Genomic DNA, 12,381 nt, shown 5'->3' on the forward strand with positions numbered 1-12,381 from the left:
GGGGAAGAGAGAGAATGACGCGGGGGGGGGAAGAGAGAGAATGACGCGGGGGGGGGAAGAGAGAGAATGACGCGGGGGGGGGAAGAGAGAGAATGACGCGGGGGGGGGAAGAGAGAGAATGACGCGGGGGGGGTGGAAGAGAGAGAATGACGCGGGGGGGGAAGAGAGAGAATGACGCGGGGGGGGGAAGAGAGAGAATGACGCGGGGGGGGGAAGAGAGAGAATGACGCGGGGGGGGGGAAAGAGAGAGAATGACGCGGGGGGGGGGAAGAGAGAGAATGGCGGGGGGGGGAAGAGACAGAATGGCGGGGGGGGGGAAGAGACAGAATGGCGGGGGGGGGGAAGAGACAGAATGGCGGGGGAGGGGGAAGAGACAGAATGGCGGGGGGGGGAGAAGAGACAGAATGGCGGGAGGGGGAAGAGAGAGAATGGCGGGGGGGGAAGAGACAGAATGACGCGGGGGGGGGAAGAGACAGAATGACGCGGGGGGGAAGAGAGAGAATGACGCGGGGGGGGAAGAGAGAGAATGACGCGGGGGGGGGAAGAGAGAGAATGACGCGGGGGGGGGAAGAGAGAGAATGACGCGGGGGGGGGAAGAGAGAGAATGACGCGGGGTGGGTGGAAGAGAGAGAATGACGCGGGGGGGGAAGAGAGAGAATGACGCGGGGGGGGGAAAAGAGAGAATGACGCGGGGGGGGAAGAGAGAGAATGACGCGGGGGGGGGAAGAGAGAGAATGACGCGGGGGGGGGAAGAGAGAGAATGACGCGGGGGGGGGGAAGAGACAGAATGGCGGGGGGGGGGGAAGAGACAGAATGGCGGGGGGGGAAGAGACAGAATGTCGGGGGGGGGGAGAAGAGACAGAATGGCGGGAGGGGGAAGAGAGAGAATGGCGGGAGGGGGAAGAGAGAGAATGACGCAGGGGGGGAAGAGAGAGAATGACGCAGGGGGGGAAGAGAGAGAATGGCGGGGGGGAAGAGAGAGAATGGCGGGGGGGGGAAGAGAGAGAATGGCGGGGGGCAAGAGAGAGAGCGGGGTGCAAGAGAGAGTATAGAGAGAAAGGGGGAGAGAGGGAGAAGAAAGACAAGGGGGAAGAGAAAGAGGAGAGTGAGAGTGAGATTGTGAGAATGAGAGAGTGAGAGTGAATGAAATACATCCAACAACATCTTGAGATATCCCAGAGAGCGAGAACGCAAGAGAGAGAGAAATTTTTCCTGCATTCTCATTCTACCCCTTAACTTCGGTTCCTCATCTTTGGATATCATGTATTATCTATTGCAACTCCTTGCATTATATCATAGCCTCAACAACAATTCCAAGTCCTCTGGCGAAATGTGAAACCAAACACTGACAACTTTCCTGACAATTGAAAACAAATGCTGAAGATTACAGGTCAGACAGCATCCATGGAGAGACAGCAAACTAACATTGAGTCTAGATGACTCTTCATCAGAGCTGAATTGGCAACCAGTTCATTTACAGAATGCAGTGTTACCTGTATCTGCTCCCTGCTCACCATCCACATTGCATCAATCTCTCTTCTAAAGAGCTCTAAAGTGGGTTAAGCGATGCCCCTCACCCGTGTATCTTAACAATATAGTTAACCTACCATTCACACATTAGTGATACTAAGACAGACAGCATGTAGACCCAGCCATCCACCCATACATTACAAACCCACAGTGGTGAACATCAGGGCCCTCTTATCTCAGAGTCCGAAGTTGTAGTGGCTTGAATACAGAATCCATGTGATGTTAATTTCACGCAATACTGACAGTGTGTTAGACAGTCAGTGGTATAAACTTTCAAACATCAAACCAAGATCCTGTCAGGTGGACTTAATCATCCCATAGAACTGACTAAAACCAACTGGTAGAGTTGGGATTGCTCCGAGTTTACATCACATACATATACCATTCAGTGTTATTGTTCCACACGAGCCACCTGGCACTATACTTCATTCAACTCCACCACCAAAGCTGTTAACGCCTTTTAAGTAAGGAGGTGGAGCTATTTATAATATTCCAGATGTAGTTTCACCAATGCCCTCAAGAGTTAAAAGGAAAACATCTTGGTTTTATAGAGTCATACAGCACTGAAACAGACCCTTCAGCCCAACTAGTCCATGCCGACCATAATCCCAAACTAACCTAGTCCCACCTGCCTGCGCAAACATTTCCTATTTATGTACTTATCCAATTGTGTTTTAAATATTGTAACTGTACCCACATCCACCACTTCCTCTGGATGTTCATTCCACACATGAACCACTGTCAAAAAAAGAAATTGCCTCTCATGTCTTTTTTTAAAAATCTATTTCCTCTCACCTAAAAAATATGTACCTTGGTCTTGAACGTCCCCACCGTAGGGAAAAACAAACGCGCCATTTAGCTTCCCTATATTCCTCATGATTTTATAAACCTTTATAAGGTCACCTCCCAAGCTCCTGTGTTCCAGTGGGAAAAGTCCCAGCCTATCTGACCCCTCCTCATAACTCAAATCCACTATTCACAGCGACATTCTGGTAAATCTCTTCCGAACCATCTGTGCCATAATAATATCCTTCCTAATAACAGGTAGAGGACTTACCAGGGGAGGGCAGTGGGGCACAGGTCTCTGGCACACAGTCTGTCCCTGCTGCTCAGAAGGGAAGGGGGAAGAGGAGCAGAGCATTAGTCATTGGGGACTCCATAGTTAGGGAGACAGATAGGAGGTTCTGTGGGGACGAGAGAGACTCACGGTTGGTGTGTTGCCTCCCAGGTGCCAGGGTGCGTGATGTCTCTGATCGTGTTTTTGGGATCCTTAAGGGGGAGGGGGAGCAGCCCCAAGTTGTGGTCCACATTGGCACCAACAACATAGGTAGAAAGAGAGACGGAGATTTAAGGCAGAAATTCAGGGAGCTAGGATGGAAGCTGAGAGCTAGGACGAACAGAGTTGTTGTCTCTGGTTTGTTGCCTTTGCCACGTGCTAGTGAGGCGAGGAATAGGGAGAGAGAGGAGTTGAACCCGTGGCTACAGGAATGGTGCAGGAGGGAGGGTTTTGGATTCTTGGATAATTGGGGCTCTTTCTGGGGTAGGTGGGACCTCTACAAGCAAGATGGTCTTCACCTGAACCAGAGGGGTACCAATATCCTGGGGGGGAAATTTGCTAAGGCTGTTCGGGTGGGTTTAAACTAATTCAGCAGGGGGATGGGCACCAAAATTGTAGTTCGACTATAGAAAAGGTTGAGAGTAGGGTGGTCCAAAATAAAGTTTCAGGGAAGCAAGATGGCACCGGCTAGCAAGAAGTTGGATTGAAGTGTGTCTACTTCAATGCCAGGAGCGTCCGGAATAAGGTGAGTGAACTTGCAGCATGGGTTAGTACCTGGGACTTCGATGTTGTGGCCATTTCGGAGACATGGATAGAGCAGGGACAGGAATGGTTGTTGCAGATTCCGGGATTTAGATGTTTCAGTAAGAACAGAGAAGATGGTAAAAGGGGCGGAGGTGTGGCATTGTTGGTCAAGGACAGTATTACAGTTGCAGAAAGGATATTTGGGGACTCGTCAACTGAGGTAGTATGGGCTGAGGTTAGAAACAGCAAAGGAGAGGTCACCCTGTTGGGAGTTTTCTATAGGCCTCCAAATAGTTCCAGAGATGTAGAGGAAAGGATAGCAAAGATGATTCCCAATAGCAGTGAGACAGACAGGGCAGTTGTCATGGGGGACTTCAACTTTCCAAATATTGACTGGGAACACTATAGTTCGAGTACTATAGATGGGTCAGCTTTTGTCCAGTGTGTGCAGGAGGGCTTCCTGACACAGTATGTAGATAGGCCAACAAGGGGCGAAGCCACATTAGATTTGGTACTGGGTCATGAGCCCGGCCAGGTGTTAGATTTGGAAGTAGGTGAGCACTTTGGTGATAGCGATCACAATTCTGTTATGTTTACTTTAGTGATGGAAAGGGATAGGTGTATACTACTGGGAAAGAGTTATAGCTGGGGGAAAGGCAATTACGATGAGATTAGGCAAGATTTAGGGAGCATAGGATGGGGAAGGAAACTGCAGGGGATGGGCACATTAGAAATGTGGAGCTTATTCAAGGAAAAGCTCTTGTGTGTCCCAGATAAGTATGCACCTGTCAGGCAGGGTGGAAGCTGTAGAGCGCGGGAGCCGTGGTTTATGAAGGAGGTGGAATCTCTGGTCAAGAGGAAGAAGGCGGCTTATGTTAGGATGAGACGCAAAGGCTCAGTTAGGGCATTTGAGGGCTACGAGGTAGCCAGGAAAGACCTAAAGAAAGAGCTCAGAAGAGCCAGGAGGAGACATGAGAAGTTGTTGGTGGATAGGATCAGGGTAAACCCTAAGGCTTTCTATAGGTATTTAAGGAATAAAAGAATGACGAAAGTAAGATTAGGCCCAATCAAGGCTGGTAGTGGTAAGTTGTGTGTGGAGTCAGATGAGATAGGGGAAGCGCTAAATGAATATTTTTCAACAGTATTCACTCTAGAAAACGACAATGTTGTCGAGGAGAATACTGAGATACAGGCTACTAGACTAGGTGGGATTGAGGTTCACAAGGTAAAGGTATTAGAAATCCTTCAGAAGGGGAAGACAGGTAAGTCCCCTGGACCAGATGGGATTTATCCCCGGATCCTCTGGGAAACCAGAGAGGAGATTGCCGAGCCTTTGGCATTGATCTTAAACTTGTCATTGTCTTCAGGAATAGTGCCAGATGACTGGAGGATAGCAAATGTGGTTCCCCTCTTCAAGAAGGGGAGTAGAGACAACCCTGGTAATTATAGACCAGTGAGCCTTACCTCAGTTGTTGGTAAAGTGTTGGAAAAGGTTATAACAGATAGGATTTATGATCATCTAGAAAAGAATAAATTGATTAGGGATAGTCAGCACGGTTTTGTGAAGGGAAGGTCGTGCCTCACAAACCTTACTGAGTTCTTTGAGAAGGTGACCAAACAGGCAGATGAGAGCAAACCGGTTGATGTGGTGTATCTGGATTTCAGCAAGGCGTTCGATAAGGTTCCCCACAATAGGCTATTGTACAAAATGCGGAGGAATGGAATTGTGGGAGATATAGCAGTTTGGATCGGAAATTGGCTTGCTGAAAGAAGACAGGGGGTGGTAGTTGATGGGAAATGTTTATCCTGGAGACCAGTTACTAGTGGTGTACCACAAGGGTCAATGTTGGGTCCACTGCTGTTTGTCATTTTTATAGATGACCTGGATGAGGGCGTAGAAGGATGGGTTAGTGAATTTGCAGACGACACTGAGGTCGGTGGAGTTGTGGATAGTGATGAAGGATGCTGTAGGTTGCAGAGAGACATAGATAGGCTGCAGAGCTGGGCTGAGAGGTGGCAAATGGAGTTTAATGCAGACAAGTGTGACGTGATGCACTTTGGTAGGAGTAACCGGCAGGCAAAGTACAGGGCTAATGGTAAGATTCTTAGCAGTGTAGATGAGCAGAGAGTTCGCGGTGTCCACGTACACAGATCCTTGAAAGTTGCCACCCAGGTTGACAGGGCTGTTAAGAAGGCATACAGTGTTTTAGCTTTTATTAATAGAGGGATCAAGTTCCGGAACCAAGAGGTTATGCTGCAGCTGTACAAAACTCGGGTGCAGCCGCACTTGGAGTATTGCGTACAGTTCTGGTCATCTGGTCACCGCATTATAAGAAGGATGTGGAAGCTTTGGAAAGGGTGTAGAGGAGATTTACTAGGATGTTGCCTGGTATGGAGGGAAGGTCTTACGAGGAAAGGCTGAGGGACTTGAGGCTGTTTTCATTAGAGAGAAGAAGGTTGAGAGATGACTTAATTGAAACTTATAAAATAATCAGAGAGTTAGATAGGGTGGATAGGGAGAGCCTTTTTCCTAGGATGGTGATGGCGAGCACGAGGGGGCATAGCTTTAAATTGAGGGGTGAAAGATATAGGACAGATGTCAGAGGTAGTTTCTTTACTCAGAGAGTAGTAAGGGAATGGAACGCTTTGCCTGCAAAGGGAGTAGATTCGCCAACTTTAGATACATTTAAGTCGTCATTGGACAAGCATATGGACGTACATGGAACAGTGTAGGTTAGATGGGCTTGAGATCGGTATGACAGGTCGGCACAACATCGAGGGCCGAAGGGCCTGTACTGTGCTGCAATGTTCTATGTTCTATATGAAAGGGATTTACAAATTTGTTCACTGCTAATTCTCACATATGGCAATAATCTGCTTTGTACAATCCTTGTTGAGGGATAAATGGTTGAACAGGATGCCAGAGGAGATCTCCTTCATGATGGTGGGCTAGGATATTTCACTCTCATCTCGGTAGGCATACGTCATATCCTTGCAATGCAGCTCACTGCCTCATGATGGGGTGTGTACATATGAGATCATTGCTTAAAGAATCCAGTCTAAAACTTCCAGAATAATATGTGCATACTTCCTTAGTTTATCATACCACCTTGTGATAAATGTTACATTCCACTTGCCTCCCTAAATTACTTTCTGTACATATATTCTAACTTTTTGAGAGTCATGTATGAGGACACCCAGATCACTCTGCAGTGCAGCATTCCACAGTGTGACTCCATCTAAACTGTATTCTGCTCTTGTATTCTTCCTGACAAACCACACATTTGTACACATCAATACGGGAATTGAGGATTATGGGGAAAATGCAGGAAAGCGGAAGCGAGGGATATCACAACAGCCCATGATCCTATTGAATGGCACAGCAGGCGTGAGGGGCCGACAGGCCGACTTCTGTTCCTATTTCTTACAGTTTTATAACATTGCATCCAAAAGTTTTTGCTGACTTACATTACCTATCCACATCCTTTTTCAGGCATTTTGTAACCTCATCACACATATTTGCTGATAATAGCGGATAGGTAGGGCCTCAAAAGAGGCAGCTCTTTCATCCAAGTCATTGCCACATATTGTAAACAGTGGTGTCCCAGCACTGATCCTTGTAGCGCTCCACTGTGACCCATGGGATCACCTATCTCCGGACTAATAGCCGAGGCAGTGACGCGGAGGTTTGAAAACGTGCCCCTTCCCCTAATCCATCCGAAACTATGGATACGTAGACGAGACCTTCGTCACTATTAAACGGGCCAAGCTAGAGGAGAAACAAACCAATAAGCACTCTCACTGGGATCGGGTTCACGTGGAAAGAGGAAAAGAACAAACAGCTCCCATTCCTGGACGTTATGGTGGAACACAGGACCAACGGGGAATTCCTAACAAAGGTGCACAAGAAACACACACACACACTGACCAACTACTGAATTGACTGTAACCATGGTAACACACACAAACAAAGCTGTGCGAAAACATTATTTAAATAGGCAACAACACTCTGCAGCAACACAGAACTACGCTGAGAAGAAGCAGAATGCCTCTTCCAGGTATTCAAGGACAATGGATATCCAAAAGATTGGGTCAGAAGATGCCTAATACACAAACAATACCAGGAAGACACTACACACCCCAACATGCTCATCATGCTACCTTACATCTTCCACCACATTCCTGACTTGCGCACCACAGATAGTGAGCAGGGAGTCAGGATTGGATGTTGGATTCCAGACCTCTGGTCTGCTCTCAAAGCCATTGTTATACGCGGCGAATCCAGTTGAGTTTCTGGTAAATTATAACCTCTGCAATGGGGGTAACGTCACTGACTGATAGTGGGCTATGGTTAGCTTCTGTCTTATTGATATGGCATTTAACCAGTTAGTCCAGTTCAGTTTCTGGTCAATAGTAACCCCCAGGTTAATGGTGGGGGAATTCAGAGATGGCGTTACCATTGAATACCAAAGGATGATGGATATTGTCTTGTCTTGGAGTTGGTCACTGCCTGGCACTTGTGAGATGTGCCACTCTTCAGCCCAAACAGGAGTATTGCCCAGGTCTTGCTGCATTTGGACATAGTGTCCTTCAGTATCTGAGGAGCGGTGAATGATGAATGGTGCTGTTCAGTCACCCTTTAAACTGATAATGAGAGCTCCGAGAGTGAGGTGTACGTCGTTTTGGAGGCTATGTTGTGTGTGATTGAACACATTAGAGTTTAACCCCATTGTCACAATCCAAATACATCAAATTATTCAAACTACTGCTGACCTGTGGGGACAGACAAACCAGAAACAGATGAGAGTCATCAAATAATGGGGGACTGGGGTGAAATGTCTTAACTTGGCAAGTGGTTTGAATGTGGAATTCACCATCTTAATTGTCCGGTTGAGGTGAGACAAGTAGAGGTGTTTAAGGGGAAGTCAGACAAACACAAGAGGGAAAAGAAGCCTTTGTTAACACAGTTTGATGAAGATGCTGGAGCCAAGCTCCTATACAGACTGAACAGTGTGGACCAAGGGGAAACAGTGTAGTGGTAATAATCCAAAGGCCCGGGCTAATGCTGAGAGGACAGGAGCTCAAACTGTAGAATTTAAATTCAATTAATAAATCAGGATTTGACGGAGTCAGTGATGTTAACTGTTGTAAAAATCCATCTGGCTCAGTAATGCCATTTTGGGTTGGAAATCTGTGGTCCTTTTCTTGTGACTCCAGGCTCACTGTGATGTGGTTGACTCTTAAGTGCCCTCTGTAATGGTTTAGTAAACTACTCAGTTTGAGGACCATTTGCACCTGGCAATAAATATGTCATGTCCCATAATGGATTAAAATAATTGGGTTGATCAACCTGTTTCTATATTGAGCATTCTATTAAGTTAATACCTCTCACTGAATAAACTACAGAAAGGGCCATGTAAGTGGAGCAGGCTGTTTCCTGTCAACACCTCTAAGCTGCTCTGTCTAAGAACTGGAGCTTAGCCTCTACCAGTGATGGCCACACAAATAATGTGAGATGGAGAGAGGAGTACTCACTCTCTCCTTCGTTCCCTCCCCAATTACCAAACACGGACTTGAAACACCGACAAGCCAGAAATAGCACATACCATTAGCCTTGACAGAGAGCCTGTCATTTAGCTGCTGTCATTTCACTGACAATGAGGTGCCGGGGGCAGTCACTACTGTTCAGTGGGACTAATCCTCTGGTCACACAGAGCAATGAGGCCAGTTTGCTGATACATGTCTACTCCTTTATATATTCTTAATGCTGGACAGTTTTCCATGAGACAGGAAGAATTATCTCCTACAATTCTTCAGATCCACATCCCTTCACAAAGGTGAAAATGGGTGGGGGAGGCCGAGATCTGGTTCAGCCTATCCCCAGGAGCAGTCCCCACTGCTCCACACTTGGTTAGAAGATGATCGCAGAAGGGTTACTAGCATAGGAGGCAGGCTACTCAGCCCATCACATCTGTGCCTGAACTCTGCCAGAGGAGCACAGACCCATTCAGTACCCTTTCAGACTGGCCTCGAATATTTTTCTCTTTCATAAATGTCCAGATTCCTCTTGAATGTTGCAATTGAATCTGCTTCCACCACGTTCTCGGGGAGTGCGCTCTGGAGCCTGAACACTCCCTGCATAACAATCATTTTCCTCATGTCACCATTGCTTCTTTCATTAGTCAAGGTACATCTCTCTCTTCCTTGGGCCACACGGTGGCTCAGTGGTTAGCACTGCTGCATCACAGCACCAGGGACCCAGGTTCGATTTCATCCTTGGGCAACTGTCAGAGAGTTGGTGTGGACTCAACGGGCTGAATGGCCTGCTTCTACCCAGTAGAGATTCTCTGATTCTTCCAGCTGTCAATGTCTCCTTCGCCCAGAGCCCCTCATGATTTTGAACACCTCAATAATTTCCCCTCACCACCTACTCTTCTCTATAGAAAACAGCCCCAGCTTCTCCAGTGCATCCACACAACTCATTTCTTTAATGGGAGTTAAATAGTGGGTCGGATAAATGCATGACAGGCCAGGACTCCCTTAAAAATAGCTGCCAGAGGGATTGATCTGAGCAAAATCAACTGCCACGTTTCTGGGGTTACAATGCAGACAAGCTTATGAAATAGTATTTCGTACGGCATTCTTACATGGTCTTCAGGTAATTTACTCTGCAGTACGAATTGTTGATCTTTAGGTAGGTGCTGTAAAAATGTAATTTCTTCCTTGATATTACCAACAGTCACTCCCTCGGCCCAGTGAGTTCATTCCTTTTGTACAAAACAATGTATATTCTTCAGCTGGAGGGGTGCTAGACAGTGATGGAACAGGAAGGAAAGCCATCATCACACTTCCTTTTTAAGGTTATACTTTCTGTCCTTTAAAGTCTTGGCAAAGATTTATAGCTCGGGTTGTGGGTGAGGTTGCTGACTTACATGCCGAGCTGGCTTGTTTTCGTTCAGACGTTTCGTCGCCGTGCTGGGTGGCATCATCCGGTGGAGCCTCTGATGAAGCAATGTTATTCTACTCTGCTTGGAATTTATACTGTCTGGTATACTGTTATGGTGAGTACTGTCACTTCCAGTTTTGATCTGTATGGGTTTGTATATGGGATCCAATTCTATATGTTTGTTGACTGAAGTACGGATGGAGAACCATGCCTCTAGGAATTCCTGTGCATGTTTATATTTGGATTGGGCTACTCTGGTTACCTTGTCCCAGTTAAATTGATGGCCTTCACTGTCTGAGTGTCCCGATATTAAAGGAGAGTTTGTCGTGCTGTCTTGCTGCTAGCTGACGTAAGTGTATTCTGATGGCTAGTTTCCTTCCTGTCCGTCCACTGTAATGTTTGTGGCAGCCGTTGCACAGTATTTTGTAAACCACGTCGTTCTGCATGTTGTGGGAATGGGGTCTTTAATCCTTGTGAGTGTTTGTCGTACTGTGGCTGTGGGCTTAAGGGCCGCCATGATTCCTGGTGGTCTTAGGAGTCTGGTTGTCAGTTCTGATATGTTCCTGATGTAAGGCAGTGTGGCCAGTGTGTTAGGGCACACTGTGTCTTCCTGTTGTTGTCTGCTATGTAGACATCTATGGATGAAGTTGCGGGAATATCCGTTTAAAGCGAGGATCTTGTGTGAGTATTCGTCCTCTTCCCAGCATAGTTATGAAGTGTTGCAGTGTGTCCTGGCCCACATATACAGATCAAAATAAGAATAAGAGAATGGTCAAAGAAAGAGTAGGGCCGATCAGGGATAGCATAGGGAACTTGTGTGTGGAGTCTGAGGAGGTAGCAGAAGCCCTAAATGAGTTTTTTGCTTCTGTCTTTATGAAAGAAACGAACTTTGTAGTGAATGAAACCTTTGAAGAGCAGGTGTGCATGCTGGAATGGCTAGAGATAGAGGAAGCTGATGTGCTGAAAGTTTTGTCAAACATTAAGATTGACAAGTTGCCAGGCCCAGACCAGATTTGTCCTCGGCTGCTTTGGGAAACGAGAAATGCAATTGCTTCGCCACTCGCAAAGATCTTTGCATCCTCGCTCTCCACTGGAGTCGTAATTGAGGACTGGAGAGAGGCAAATCTAATTCTTCTCTTCAAGAAAGGAAATAGGGAAATCCCCAGCAATTACAGACCAGTAAGTCTCACGAGTGTCGTCTGCAAGTTGTTAGAAAGGATTCTGAGGGATAGGATTTACGACCATCTGGAAGAGCATGGCTTGATTAAATGCAGTCAACACAGCTTTGAGAGGGGCAGGTCATGCCTCACAAACCTTATCGAGTTCTTTGAGGATGTGACTAGAAAAGTTGATGAGGGTCGAGCTGTGGATGTGGTGTATATGGACTTCAGCAAGGCATTTGATAAGGTTCCCCACGGTAGGCTCATTCAGAAGGTCAGGAGGAATGGGATACAGGTGAACTTAGCTGTCTGGATACAGAATTGGCTGGCCAACAGAAGACAGCGAGTGGTAGTAGAAGGAAAATATTCTGCCTGGAAGTCAGTGGTGAGTGGCGTTCCACACGGCTCTGTCCTTGGGCCTCTACTGTTTGTAATTTTTATTAATGACTTGGATGAGGGGATTGAAGGATGGGTCAGCAAGTTTGCAGACGACACGAAGGTTGGAGGTGTCGTTGACAGTATAGAGGGCTGTTGTAGGCTGCAGCAGGACATTGACAGCATGCAGAGATGGGCTGAGAGGTGGCAGATGGAGTTCAACCTGGATAAATGCAAGGTGATGCATTTTGGAAGGTCAAATTTGAAAGCTGAGTACAGGATTAAGGATAGGATTCTTGGCAGTGTGGAGGAACAGAGGGATCTTGGTGTGCAGATACATAGATCCCTCAAAATGGCCACCCAAGTGGACAGGGTTGTTAAGAAAGCATATGGTGTTTTGGCTTTCATTAGCAGGGGGATTGAGTTTAAGAGTCATGAGATCTTGTTGCAGCTCTATAAAACTTTGGTTAGACCGCACTTGGAATACTGCATCCAGTTCTGGTCGCCCTATTACAGGAAGGATGTGGATGCTTTGGAGAGGGTTCAGAGGAGGTTTACCAGGATGCTGC

General features: G+C 46.9%; 1 protein-coding gene across 1 annotated transcript in view; it reads right to left on the minus strand.

Moving 5' to 3' along the window:
• malt3 (MALT paracaspase 3) overlaps positions 1-12,381 on the minus strand; it is a 115,918-nt gene that overhangs the window by 38,336 nt on the left and 65,201 nt on the right. The gene's annotated exons all lie outside the window — the stretch shown is intronic.

The sequence above is a fragment of the Stegostoma tigrinum genome, chromosome 36 (genome assembly GCF_030684315.1).
Source record: "Stegostoma tigrinum isolate sSteTig4 chromosome 36, sSteTig4.hap1, whole genome shotgun sequence".
In the NCBI taxonomy this organism is placed as follows: Eukaryota; Metazoa; Chordata; class Chondrichthyes; order Orectolobiformes; family Stegostomatidae; genus Stegostoma; species Stegostoma tigrinum.